This window comes from Bos taurus, chromosome Y, assembly GCF_002263795.3.
Source record: "Bos taurus isolate L1 Dominette 01449 registration number 42190680 breed Hereford chromosome Y, ARS-UCD2.0, whole genome shotgun sequence".
Classification (NCBI taxonomy): Eukaryota; Metazoa; Chordata; class Mammalia; order Artiodactyla; family Bovidae; genus Bos; species Bos taurus.
Genome location: NC_082638.1, coordinates 18,809,526 through 18,823,541, shown reverse-complemented (window position 1 = coordinate 18,823,541; position 14,016 = coordinate 18,809,526). Strand labels below are relative to the sequence as shown.

Here is a 14,016-nt window from a genome sequence, read left to right as displayed (position 1 = left end):
TTGCCTGGAAAATCCTAGGGACAGAGGACCCTGGTGGGCTACAGTCCATGGGGTCGCACAGAGTCGGACATGACTGAAGTGACTTAGCAGCAGAAGCAGCAGCAGCAGCAAGCACTTACTGCACTCTGTGGCCATACCTTTTGCAGTTTGAGGTTTAACAGCAAAACTGATACAGATTTCTTTTCTCTTCTTCACATTCACCACAGATCTTAGCAACCTCAGCATGCAACTGTTCTCTTTTTAATCAAATTGAGAACTTTGATATTTTCACTTAAATGTAGCACTTAATGGATTCCCTCTAGCATGTCTAAATGGCCAGCATCACTCTAATATGCTTTGGGTTCATTATTGAGTAAAATAAGGGTGATTTGGTCACAGCTCTGTGACATCTCAACAGTCATTGTGGTAAACAAGTAACAACCGAGTGGGATGTGCAGGACTAAGGAACGATTCACATTTTGGGCAGGAGGAAGCAGGATGGTGTGAGATTCCAATCACACTCCTCAAAATGACATGCAATTTACAATTTATGAGTTATTTCTCTCTGGAATTTTCCATTTAATATTTTCAGAGAACAACCCTCAGGGTTAACTAAAACCACAGAGAGTGACACCTGGATTCAAGTTCAAAGCCAGTCATTTCTAACATTTGAACAGAGTGACCAGACTCAGAAACGGAATCCCAGGGGGACCTGAATTCACCATGGCCCCTCCAGGAGTCTATTCTACAAATAATATGATTATGACCTTGGAAGGTCTCTTGACCTCACCAAGCCATGTTTATGGTGAGACACCATTTTCACAGATTCACGTAAATGACCAGACATGCTTCAGTCTTATGGATCCAGACAGCACATGTAGTTTGGAAGGGCTGGAGAAAACAGACTTTTTGACTCTAGCAAGTCAGAGCAAGATTGTTGGTCCCATGAAATGAAATCTGATCATGCTACTTGATGACTTTTACTGTGGACAGCATACAAGAGATAGGCAGCCAGAACAGAAGACTCACACAGCCTCAGCTGAGCTGAGTGACTCACAACCCTCAGCTGAGCTGTGTGACTCACAAGCCTCAGCTGCTTGAGAGTTCTAAAAAATGTCAAGTTTATGACCCAGGTGAGGAACCATCTGGAGTTTGAGAAGCAGAAGGGTGACAGCTAGGAAATCCACACTACTGGCCAGCACTGCAACCGCCAGTTTCCCAGCCCATTCCAGCTGCGTATCACATTGAAAGTGTCCACACTTCTGGGGAGCCCTCCACGGTCTGTAAAATCTGTGAATTGTCCTTCGAAACACATCAGGTTCTCTTACAACACATGAAGGACAGTCACAAACCTGGCAAAACACCTTATGAATGCCACATTTGCAATTACAGATCTTCAGCCTTTGCTGATACAGAGGCAAATTTTAGAACATGGCATGGAAACACAAACAATTTGCTTTGTCTGTTTTGCCTCAAATTTTTCAAACTGGTGATATCCTTCGTAAATCACACTTGGAGGCACTGGAACAAGAGGGTCTTTCCATGTTCCAAGTGCCTACTACAGTTATTGAAGCCAAAGGAAAATACAGAGCATCAAACCAATAATCATCAGCCATTCAAAAAGCCAGAACAATTGCAAGGGTTGCCTACTGAAACAGAGGTCATGATCCAAACTTCAGTTCAGCTGAGACTGAGTTGATTTCCCTAAGAGAGACAGCATCCATCATTGTGAGGAACACTGACTCCCGAGTGCCACCCAGAAAAACTACAAAGAAGATTGACTACCAACACAAACTACTCCAGATGTGTTGCAGCAAGGGATCTGGCTAAAAACTATGTTCTACCCACCTCCAGAAATTCAAAACAGCCCTATTGAGGTTCAGCCAGCTGTACATAAAGACCCTGCTTGGCTTTTGTTCAGTTGCTCAGTCATGTCTGACTCCCTGTGACCCTATAAACTTCAGTACACCAGGCTTCCCTGTCCATCACCGTCTCCTGAAGCTTGCTCAAACTCATTCCATTGGGTTGCTGATGCCATCCAACCATCTTGTCCTCTGTCATGTTTTGTGCTCCTTCCTTCAATATTTCCCAGCATCAGGGTTTTTTCCAATAAGTTGACTCTTCCCATCAGGTGACCAAATTGTTGGAGCTTCAGCATCAGTTCTTCCACTGAACATTCAGGGTTGATTTCCCTTAGGATTGACTGGTTGGATCTCCTTGCAGTCCAAGGGACTCTCCAGAGTCTTCTCCATTCTCCAGGACCACAGTTCAAACAGATCAATTCAGCATTCAGCCTTCAGTCCAGCTCTTCCATCTGTATCTGACTCCTGGGAAAACTATAGCTTTGACTTTATGGACATTAGTTGGCACAGTAATGTCTCTGTCTTTTAAGATGCTATCTACATTTGTCACAGCTTTTCTTCCAAAGAGTGTCTTTTAATTTCAGGGCCTCAGTAGCAGTCCACAGTTATTTTGGAGCCCTAAAAAATAAAGTCTGGATTTACTGTAACTGAGATTGTACTGGCTTCATCTCTCCACCATCAAGTAGCTTTGAAATCTCCATGTTCCTTCCTGGCTTCTCTCTGATCCCCAAAGTAACCATTTCTCTGAACTCTAGCACCAGGTATTCATTTTCCTTTGTTTCAAATTTTAAATAGATAGAATCACACAACAGAATTTCTGTTCCCCTGGTCTTTGTTTTCTTTCAAATAAGTGAGATGCATTCTTATTACATGTAGCTGTGGAACATTCCTTTTCATTACTGGGTAGAATTCCCTTGGATGAATGGGCATAGTCTTATATGTCCATTTACTGTGCCTGAAATTTGAGGCTTTAATTTTGCCTTTTTGAATAAGCTGCCTATGAACATGTGTATGTGTTTCACAGTAATTTCTCTAAGATAGCTATATCTGTATATATATGGATATGAGATTTTCTGATAATCCATGTGGTAGTGGTAAAGTTGCTAAGTGGTATTTGACTCTTGCAACCCCACACACTCTAGCCCACCAGTCTCCACTGTCCATGGGTTTTCCCAGGCAAGAATACCACAATGGCTTGGCATTTCCTTCTCCATAGTATTTTCCTGACCCAGCGTTCAAACCTGGGTCTCCTGCATTGCAGGCAGATTTGTTACTGACAGATACAAAATAGCCATGAAATTAAAAGACACTTACTCCTTGGAAGGAAAGTTATAACCAACCTAGATAGCATATTCAAAAGCAGAGACATTACTTTGCCAACAAAGGTCCATCTAGTCAAGGCTATGGTTTTTCCTGTGGTCATGTATGGATGTAAGAGTTGGACTGTGAAGAAAGCTGAGCGCTGAAGAATTGATGCTTTTGAACTGTAGTGTTGGAGAAGACTCTTGAGAGTCCCTTGGACTTTAAGGAGATCCAACTAGTCCATTCTAAAGGAGATCAGCCTTGGGATTTATTTGGAAGGAATGGTGCTAAAGCTGAAACTCCAGTACTTTGGCATGAGGTCATGCGAAGAGTTGACTCATTGGAAAAGACTCTGACACTGGGAGGAATTGGGGGCAGGAGCAGAAGGGGATGACAGAGGATGAGATGGTTGGCTGGCATCACTGACTCGATGGACGTGAGTCTGAGTGAACTCCGGGAGTTGGCGATGGACAGGGAGGCCTGGCATGCTGCGATTCATGGGGTTGCAAAGAGTCGGACATGACTGAGTGACTGAACTAAACTGAACTGATTCCTGCTTCTGAACCTAAATAACTTGTAGCTCCTAAGTGAAATTGTTATGAAAAAAGGAATGATATTGAAAATAGCAAACTTTTTGAGACAGAGCTAAAGCAGTTTCATATGTTAATGTGCACTACATTTGAAAAGAAGAAAGCTTGGCAAAACAATGATCTAAGTAAATGCTATTCACAGACATTTTGGTAGCAATATAAATTTTTTAAATCATTGTTACATGTATTCCCTAATAAGGATGATCAGGTTTTCACATATATAAATGCATATTTTTCTCTTCTGTGAGGTAATGTATTTATATACTTTATCTGATTTTTCAGTCGGGGTGTTCATCTTGTAGGAATTTTTGTTTGTTTCCTGTAAGGCTTAAGGAATCATAGATCTTCAACCAGGGATTGAATTTCTGCCCCCCCCATTGCAAACACAAAGCCCTAACTACCAGATCATTAGGGAATTCTCAATGAAAAAGTTTTCTCTCTCCTTGTCTAATATGCCACTTCAGAGATATTAAAATGTAGCTAATGTGACAGAGGTATTAAATCCTTGTGTGTGCTCAGTCACTGCAGTTCAGGTCAGTTCAGTTGCATTCAACTCTTTGTGACCCCATGAATCGCAACATGCCAGGCCTCCGTGTCCATCACCAACTCCCAGAGTTCACCCAGACTCACCTCCATCGAGTCAGTGATGCCATCCAGCCATCTCATCCTCTGTCATCCCCTTCTGCTCCTGCCCCCAATCCCTCCCAGCATCAGAGTCTTTTCCAATGAGTCAACACTTTGCATGAGGTGGTCAAAGTACTGGAGTTTCAGCTTTAGCACCATTCCTTCCAAAGAAATCCCAGGGCTGATCTCCTTCAGAATGGACTGGTTGGATCTCCTTGCAATCCAAGGGACTCTCAAGAGTCTTCTCCAACACCACAGTTCAGAAGCATCAGTTCTTCAGCCCTCAGCCTTCTTCACAGTCCAAATCTCACATCCATACAAGACCACAGGAAAAACCATAGCCTTGACTAGATGGACCTTTGTCGGCAAAGTAATGTCTCTGCTTTTGAACAAGCTATATGGGTTGGTCATAACTTTCCTTCCAAGGATTAAGCGTCTTTTAATTTCATGGCTGCAGTCATCATCTGCAGTGATTTTGGAGCCCCAAAAAATAAAGTCTGACACTGCTTCCACTGTTTCCCCATCTATTTCCCATCAAGTGATGAGATTGGATGCCATGATCTTCATTTTCTGAATGTTGAGCTTTAAGCCAACATTTTCACTCTTCACTTTCAATTTCATCAAAAGGCTTTTTAGTTCCTCTTCACTTTCTGCCTTAAGGGTGGTGTCATCTGCGTATCTGAGGTTATTGATATTTCTCCTGACAGTCTTGGTTCCAGCTTGTGTTTCTTCCAGACCAGTGTGTCTCATGATGTACTCTGCATATAAGTTAAATAAGCAGAGTGACAATAGACAGCCTTGACATACTCCTTTTCCTATTTGGAACCAGTCTGTTGTTCCATGTCCAGCTCTAACTGTTGCTTCCTGACCTGCATACAAGTTTCTTAAGAGGCAGGTTAAGTGGTCTGGTATTCCCTTCTCTTTCAGAATTTTCCACAATTTATTGTGATCCACAAAGTCAAAGGCTTTGGCGTAGTCAATAAAGCAGAAATGGATGTTTTTATGGGACTCTCTTGCTTTCTCTATGATCCAGCAGATGTTGGCATCTGATCTCTGGTTCCTCTGCCTTTTCTAAAACCAGCTTGAACATCAGGAAGTTCACGGTTCATGTATTGCTGAAGCCTGGCTTGGGAGATTTTGAGCATTACTTTACTAGCATGTCTGATGAGTCCAACTGTGCCGTAGTTTGAACATTCTCAGTCCCGTCCAACTCTTTGTGACCCCACGGACTGTAGCCCGTCAGGCTCTTCTCAGTCCATGGGATTCTGTAGGCAATAATACTGGGGTGGGTTGCCATTTCCCATTCCAGGGGATATTCCCGACCCAGGGATTGAGCCCATATTTTTTATGTCTCCTGTATTGGGAGGCAGGTTCCTTATCACTATCACCACCTGGGAAACCTATTAAAATTTACTTTTATTTAATTAATTTAAAATTAAAAGCTATTGCTTGAGGAACCAGATCTTCCTTATAAATGTGTTTCAATTAATTTTATACTCAATAATTTGTGAATCTCTTAGATATTTTCCTCAATTTGAGAGTCCATGCCCCTCTCCAGGTATAGGCTGGGTTTAGTGACTTGTTTCCAAAGGACAGAATATGTCAGGGGGAAAGAGATAACTTTATAGCAGAGGAACTAGTGGTAAGTCATATTGATAGTATGAATCCTTGATGGGAATTAATGAGAAAGATATATTGCCTTGGAGGTATAGTTCTAAAAATATATAAACCCCTGTGCAACCAGGAGAAACATACCAAACCCATATTGAGAGTCATTCTGCAAAATACCTGTCCCTGAAGGACTCCTGAAAATTGTCAAAAGTCATGAAAAGCAAGGAAAGTTTAAGAAACTGCTAAGACCAGAGGGAGATCAGCCCTGGGATTTCTCTGGAAGGAATGATGCTAAAGTTGAAACTCCAGTACTTTGGCCACCTCATGTGAAGAGTTGACTCATTGGAAAAGACTCTGATGCTGGGAGAGATTGAGGGCAGGAAGAGAAGGGGACGACAGAGGATGAGATGACTGGGTGGCATCACTGACACTATGGATGTGAGTCTCAGTGAACTCCGGGAGTTGGTGATGGACAGGGGCTCTGGCGTGCTGCGATTCATGAGGTAGCAAAGAGTCAGACACGACTGAGTGACTGGACTGAACTGAAGACCAGAGTAAACTAAGGGAGGTATCTGTAGCTTTTCGGTATATATCCTCATGCAATTTGGCATCACATATGGGACATGAACCTGGAAAAGAACAGTTGTGGAAAAACTGGTAAAATTTAATAAAACCTGGAACTTAGTTAAAGGTACCCTACTGAAAGATACAGGAATAATTGGGAGGCTTAAAGGAGGTCATTTTACACAGATATAGTTTAGACATTGCAAGTATTTTCTGTACATCACACCCACTTCATTTTTACTTCACTGGAATGGGAATCTAAAGTTTTGTATACTTAACTGAATGGAAATCTTCAAATACAAATGGTCAATAATATTTAGAAGGTGTGATCTGACCATAATGCAATAATGAGAAACTGACAAAGAAACATCTTTTAAAATGCCATTCATTTGGTAATTATCAATAAACATATTAATACATAATATATATATATCTCCATGGAATTTTCAGGCAAGACTACTAGAGCTGATTGCCATTATTCTCCAGGGTATCTTCCTGACCCAGAATCATACCTCAGCCTCTTGTGTCTCCTGCATTGGCTGGAAAGTGCATCAGTTGAGCGATCAGGAAAGCTCATAGAATATATAATCTTTGTCTTAAAAATATAATATTAGGATATATTTGGAAGTAAATGATAATGAACATACTAATCAGCAAAAATCGTGGGAAACAGTTAAATTTGTACAGGGAAATGATGGAAACAGTGACAGACTTTAGTTGCTTGGGGTCCAAAATGATTGTGGATGGTGACTGAAGCCTTGAAATTAAAAGGTATTTGCCCCTATGAAGAAAAGCTATAACAAACCTAGACACAATATTAAAAACATACACATTACTTTTCTGACAAAGTCCATCTACTCAAAGCTATGGTTTTTCGAAAGTCATGTATGGATGTGACAGCTGATCATAAAGAAGGCTGAGTGCCAAAGAATGGATGCTTTTCAATTGTGGTGTTGGAGAAGACTCTCGGAGTCCCTTGGACAGCAAGGAGATCCAACCAGTCAATACTAAGGGAAAAAACTCTGAATATTCACCGTCGCCAGATCACAGGGTGAAAACAGCTCTAACACACACACACAGACACACACACACACACAAACCTGTGCAGAGTCGCCAGGCACAGGGCTGAGAACAGCACACACACACACAGACACACAAACAAACTGGTTGCACAGGCACCAGGGCACAAAGCTCAGAACGGTACACACACCTACACACACACACACACACACACACACACACAAACCAGTTGCACAGTCGCCATGGCACAGGGCTGAGAACAGCACACACACACACACACACACACACACACACACACACACACACACAAAGAAAGTAAGAAAGCTCATTCTCAGGTCATTATATGCTGTGCAAAAACAGGGCAGGTTGCCCTGCATTGATCCACATGGAATTGAAGAGGAGGTGCTTCAAGATCCAGGTGTATGTTTGCTGGACACCATCACTGGAATTGCCTGGTAGACTCGGATAGTGTTCTCAGCCCTGTGCCCTGGGGACTGTGCAACTGGTGTATGTGTGTGTGTGTGTGTGTGTGTGTGTACCATTCTCAGCCCTGTGCCCTGGCAACTGTGCAACCGGTTTGTGTGTGTGTGTGTGCTGTTCTCAGCCCTGTGCCCTGGTGACAGTGCAACCGGTTTGTGCATGTGTGTGTGTGTGTGCCACTCTCAGCCCTGTGCCCTGGCGACTGTGCAACCGGTTTGTGTGTGTTTGTGTGTCTGTGTGTGTGTGTTTTTCTAAGGCCTGTGCCCTTGCGACTGTGCACCTGGTTTGTGTCTGTGTGTTTGTGTGTGTGCTGTTCTCAGCTCTGTGCCCTGGCGACTGTGAAACCTGTTTTTGTGTGTGTGTGTGTGTGTGTGTGTGTGTGTGTGTGTGCTGTTCTCAGCCTTGTGCACTGGTGACTGTGCACCAGTTTATGTGTATGTGTATATTTGTGTGTGTGTGTGTGTGTGTGTGCCACTCTCAGCCCTGGGCCCTGGCAACTGTGCAACCGGTTTGTGTGTGTGTGTGTGTGTGTGTCTGTGTGCTTTTCTAAGGCCTGTGCCCTTGCGACTGTGCACATGGTTTGTGTCTGTGTGTTTGTGTGTGTGCCATTCTCAGCTCTGTGCCCTGGCTACTGTGCAACCAGTTTGTGTGTGTGTGTCTGTGTGTGTGTGTGCTGTTCTCAGCCCTGTGCCCTGACAACTGTGCAATCGGTTTATGTGTGTGTATGTTGTTCTCAGCCCTGTGCCCTGGCGAATGTGCAACAGGTTTGTGTGTGTGTGTGTGTGTGTGTGTGCTGTTCACAACCCGGTGCCCTGGCGACTGTGAAACCTGTTTGTGTGTGTGTGTGTGTGTGTGTGTGTGTCTTGTGCTGTTCTCAGCCCTGTGCTATAGCAACTGTGCAACCGGTTTGTGTGTCTGTGTGTGTGTGTGTGCTTTTTTCAGCCCTGTGCCCAGGCGACTGTCCAACGGGTTTGTGTGCATGTGTGTGTGTGTGCTGTTGTCAGCCCTGTGCCCTGGCAACTGTGAAACTAGTGTGTGTGTGTGTCTGTATGTGTGGCAGTGCTGATCTCAGCCTAGTGCTCTAGGGACTGTGCAACCAGGTGGTGTATGTGTGTGTGTGTGTGTGTGTGTGCTGTTCTCAGAACTGTGCCCTGGAGACTGTGAAACCAGTTTGTGTGTGTGTGTGTGTGTGTGTGTGCCATTCTCAACCATGAGCCCTGGCAACTATGCAATAAGTTTGTGTGTGTGTGTGTGCTGTGCTCAGCCCTGTACCATGGCGCCTGTGCAACTGGTTTGGCTGTGTGTGTGTGTAGATGTGTGTGCATTCTGAGCCTTTTGCCCTGGCGACTGTGCAACCAGTTTGTGTGTCTGTCTGTCTGTCTGTCTGTGTGTGTGCTGTTCTCAGCCCTGTGCCCTGGCGACTGTGCAACCAGTATGTGTGTGTGTGTATGTGTGCTGTTCTCAGCCCTGTACCCTGGCGACTGTGCGACTGGTTTGTGTGTGTGTGTGTGTGTGTGTTAGAGCTGTTCTGAACCTTTTCCTTGGCGACTGTGCAACGAGTTTATGTGTATGTGTGTGTGTGAGTACACGTGTGTGTGTGCCGTTCTGAGCCCTGTGTGTGGCGACTGTGCAACCGGTGTGTGTGTGTGTGTGTGTGTGTGCCGTTCTCAGCCCTGTGCCCTGGGGACTGTGCAAGCGGTTTGTGTCCATATGTTTGTGTGTGTGTGTGTGAGTGTGTGTGTGTCTGGCATTGCCAGCCCTGTGACTGGTGACTGTGCAACCGGTATGTGTGTGTGTGTGTGTGTGTGCTGTTCTCAGCACTGTGCCCTGGTGACTCTGATACTGGTTTGTGTTCATGTGTGTGTGTGTGTGTGTGTGTGTGTGTGTGTGTGTGTGTGTGTTGCTGTTCTCAGCCCTGTGCCCTGGCGATTGTGCAACCAGTATCTGTATGCCTGTGTGTGTGTGCGTGTGTGTGTGTGTGTGTGTGTGCAGTTCTCAACCCTTTGCCCTGGCTATTGTGCAACCAGTATCTGTATGCCTGTGTGTGTGTGTGTGTGTGTGTGTGTCTTGTTCTCAACCTTTTGCCCTGGCGATTGTTCAACCAGTTTGTGTATATGTGTGTGTAGGTGTGTGTGCCATCCTGAGCTTTATGCCCTGGAAACTGAGGAACTGGTGTGTGTGTGTGTGCCTGTGTGTGTGCTGATTTCAGCCATGTGCCCTTCCGACTGTGCAACTGGTTTGTGTGTGTGCGTGTACGCGATTCTCATCTCTGTGTCCTGGCGACTGTGTAACTGTTTGTGTGTGTGAGTGTGTGTAAGTGTGTGCTCTTTTCAGCCCTGTTTCCTAGAGACTGTGCAACTGGTTGGTGTGTGTGTGTGTGTGTGTGTGTGTGTGCTGTTCTCAGTCCTGTAGCCGGGATTTGTGCAACCGGTTTGTTTGTGTATGTGTGTGTGTGTGTGTGTTTGTATTCTCAGACCTGTGCCCTGGCGACTATGAAACCGGTTTGTGTGTGTGTGTTTGTGTGTTTCATTGTCAGACCTGTGTCCTGGCAACTGTGCAACCCTTTTGTGTGTCCCTGTGTGTGTGTGTATGCTGTTCTCAGTCCTGTGCCCTGGTGACTGTGCAACTAATTTGTGTGTGTGCGTGTGTGTGTCTGTGTTGTTCTGAGGCTTGTGCTCTGGTGACTTTGAAACCGGTTTATGTCTGTGTGTGTGTGTGTTCTCTTCTCAGCCATGAACCCTGGTGACCATGCAATCGGTTTGTGTGTGTGTGTGTGTGTGTGTGTGTTAGAGCTGTTCTGAGCCCTGTGCCTTGGCTAGTGTGCAACCGGTTTATGTGTTTGTGTATGTGTGTGTGTGAATCTCTGTGTGTGCTCTTCTCAATCCTGTGCCCTGCAAACAGTGCAACAGTTTTGTGCATGTGTGTGTGTGTGTGTGTGTATGTGCCATTCTGAGCCCTGTTTCCTGTCGACTGTGAAACCGGTTAGTGTTTATGTGTGTGTGTGTTTCATTCTCAGACCTGTGTCCTGGCAACTGTGCAACCCGTTTGTGTGTCCCTGTGTGTGTTTGTGTGCTGTTCTCAGTCCAGTGCCCTGGCGACTGTGCAACTAATTTGTGTGTGTGCGTGTGTGTGTCCGTGTTGTTCTCAGGCTTGTCCTCTGGCGACTATGAAACCGGTTTATGTCTCTGTGTGTGTGTGTGTTCTGTTCTCAGCCATGAACCCTGGTGATCGAGCAATCGGTTTTTGTGTGTGTGTAAGAGCGGTTCTGAGCCCTGTGACTTGGAGATTGCACAACCAGTTTATGTATTTGTGTATGTGTGTGTGTGAATCTGTGTGTGTGCTGTTCTCAATCCTGTGCCCTGGAAACAGGGCAGGAGTTGTGTGTGTGTGTGTATGTGTGTGCTGTTCTGAGCCCTGTTTCCTGTCGACTGTGAAACCGGTTTGTGTTCATGTGTGTGTGTGTGTGTGTGTGTGTGTGTCTGTGGTTCTCAGCCCTGTCCCTTGGAGACTGTGCAACCGGTTGGTGTGTATGTGAGTGTGTGTGTGTGTGCATGTGCTGTTTTAAGCCCTGTGCCCTGGCGACTGTGCACCGGTTTGTTTGTGTGTGTGTGTGTCTGTGTCTGTGTGCTGTTCTCAACACTGTGCTCTGGTGACTGTGAAACCGTTTTGTGTGTGTATGTGTGTGTGTGTGTGTGTGTGTGCCGTTTTCAGCCCTGTGCCCTGGCAACAACGCAACTAGTTTGTTCATGTGTGTGTGTGTGTGTGTGTGTGTGTGTGTGTGCGCCGTTCTCATCCCTGTGCCCTGGAGATTGTGCAAGCGGTTTTTTTGTGTATGTGTGTGTATGTGTGAGTGCTTTCTCAGCCCATTGGCCTGGTGACACTGCAACTGGTTTATGAGTGTATGTGTGTGTTTGTGTGCCATTCTCAGCCCTGGGCCCTGGCGACTGTGCAATGGTTTGTTCGTGTGTGTGTGTGTGTGTGTGTGTGTGTGGGTGTGTGTGTGTGCCATTCTCAGCCCTTTGCCATGGCAACTGTGCAAGCACTTTGTGTGTGTATGTTTGTGTTTGGGTATGTGCTGTTCTCAGCCCTGTGCCCTGGAGACAGTGAAACCGGTTTGTGTGTGTGCGTGTGTGTGTCTGTGTTGTTCTCAGGCTTGTCCTCTGGCGACTGTGAAACCGGTTTATGTCTCTGTGTGGGGGTGTTCAGTTCTCAATCATGAACCCTGGTGATCGTGCAATCGGTTTGTGTGTGTGTGTTAGAGCTGTTCTGAGCCCTGTGACTTGGAGATTGCACAACCAGTTTATGTATTTGTGTATGTGTGTGTGTGAATCTGTGTGTGTGCTGTTCTCAATCCTGTGCCCTGGAAACAGTGCAACAGTTTTGTGTGTGTGTGTGTATGTGTGTGCTCTTCTGAGCCGTTTCCTGTCGACTGTGAAACCGGTTTGTGTTTATGTATGTGTGTGTGTCTGTGTGTGTCTGTGGTTCTCAGCCCTGTCCCTTGGCGACTGTGCAACCGGTTGGTGTGTATGTGTGTGTGTGTGTGTGTGTGTGCATGTGCTGTTTTAAGCCCTGTGCCCTGGCGACTGTGCACCGGTTTGTTTGTGTGTGTGTGTGTGTGTGTCTGTGTGCTGTTCTCAACACTGTGCTCTAGTGACTGTGAAACCGTTTTGTGTGTGTGTGTGTGTGTGTGTGTGTGTGTGTGTGTGCCGTTTACAGCCCTGTGCCCTGGCAAAAATGCAATTAGTTTGTTCATGTGTGTGTGTATGTGTTGTGTGTGTGTGTGCACCGTTCTCATCCCTGTGCCCTTGAGACTGTGCAATGGTTTTTTTGTGTATGTGTGTGTGTGTGTGTGTGTGCTGTTCTCAGCCCTTTGGCCTGGCGACACTGCAACCGGTTTATGAGTGTATGTGTGTGTTTGTGTGCCATTCTCAGCCCTGGGCCCTGGCGACTCTGCAATGGTTTATTCGTGTGTGTGTGTGTGTGTTTGTGTGTGCCATTCTCAGCCCTTTGCCCTGGCAACTGTGCAAGCACTTTGTGTGTGTATGTTTGTGTTTGGGTATGTGCTGTTCTCAGCCCTGTGCCCTGGAGACTGTGAAACCGGTTTGTGTGTGTGTGCGTGTGTGTGTGTGTGTGTGTGTGCATACTCAGCCCTGTGCCCTGACAACTGTGCAACTAATTTGTGTGTGTGCGTGTGTGTGTCTGTGTTGTTCTCAGGCTTGTGCTCTAGCGACTGTAAAACCAGTTTGTGTCTGTGTGTGTGTTCAGTCCTCAGCCCTATACCCTGGCGATTCTGCAACCGGTTTCTGTGTGTGTGTGTGTGTGTGTGTGTGTGTGTGCTGTTCTCAGCCCGGTGCCCTGGTGACAGTGCAACCGGTTTGTCTGTGTGTTTCCGTGTGTGAGTGTGTGCCGTTCTTAGCCCTGTGCCTGGTGACTGTGCAACCGGTGTGTGTGTATGTGTGTGCTGTTCTCAGCCCTTTGCTCTGGTAACGGTTCAACCGGTTTGTGTGTGTGTGTGAGTGTGTGCCATACTCAGCCCTGTGCCCTGGCAACTGTGCAACAGGTTTGTTGGGTGTGTGTGTGAATTTTCACCCCTGTGTCCTGGAGACACTGCAACCACTTTTTGTGTGTTTGTGTGCATATATGTGTGTGTGTGTGTGCTATTCTCAGACCCGAGCCCTGGCAATTGTGCAACTGGTTTTGTGTGTGTGTGTGTGTGTGTGTGCTGTTCTCAGCCCTGTGCGCTGGCGACCATGCAACTCATTTGTGTTTGTGCGTGTGTGTGTCTGTGTTGTTCTCAGGCTTGTGCTCTGGCGACTGTGAAACCGGTTTATGTGTGTGTGTGTGTGTGTGTGTGTTCTGTTCTAAGCCCTGTACCCTGGAGACTGTGCAATCAGTTTGCATGTGTGTGTGTTTGTGTGTGTGTTAGAGCTGTTCTGAACCCTGTCCCCTGGCGACTGTGCAACCGGTTTGTGTGAATGTTTCTA

At 45.9% G+C, this 14,016-nt stretch overlaps 1 pseudogene; it reads left to right on the top strand.

Annotated features, from left to right (window-relative positions):
- The first annotated feature begins 477 nt into the window (after positions 1-477).
- Positions 478-1,809, top strand: LOC132344442 (zinc finger protein 280A-like; annotated as a pseudogene).
- The last annotated feature ends 12,207 nt before the right edge of the window (positions 1,810-14,016 follow it).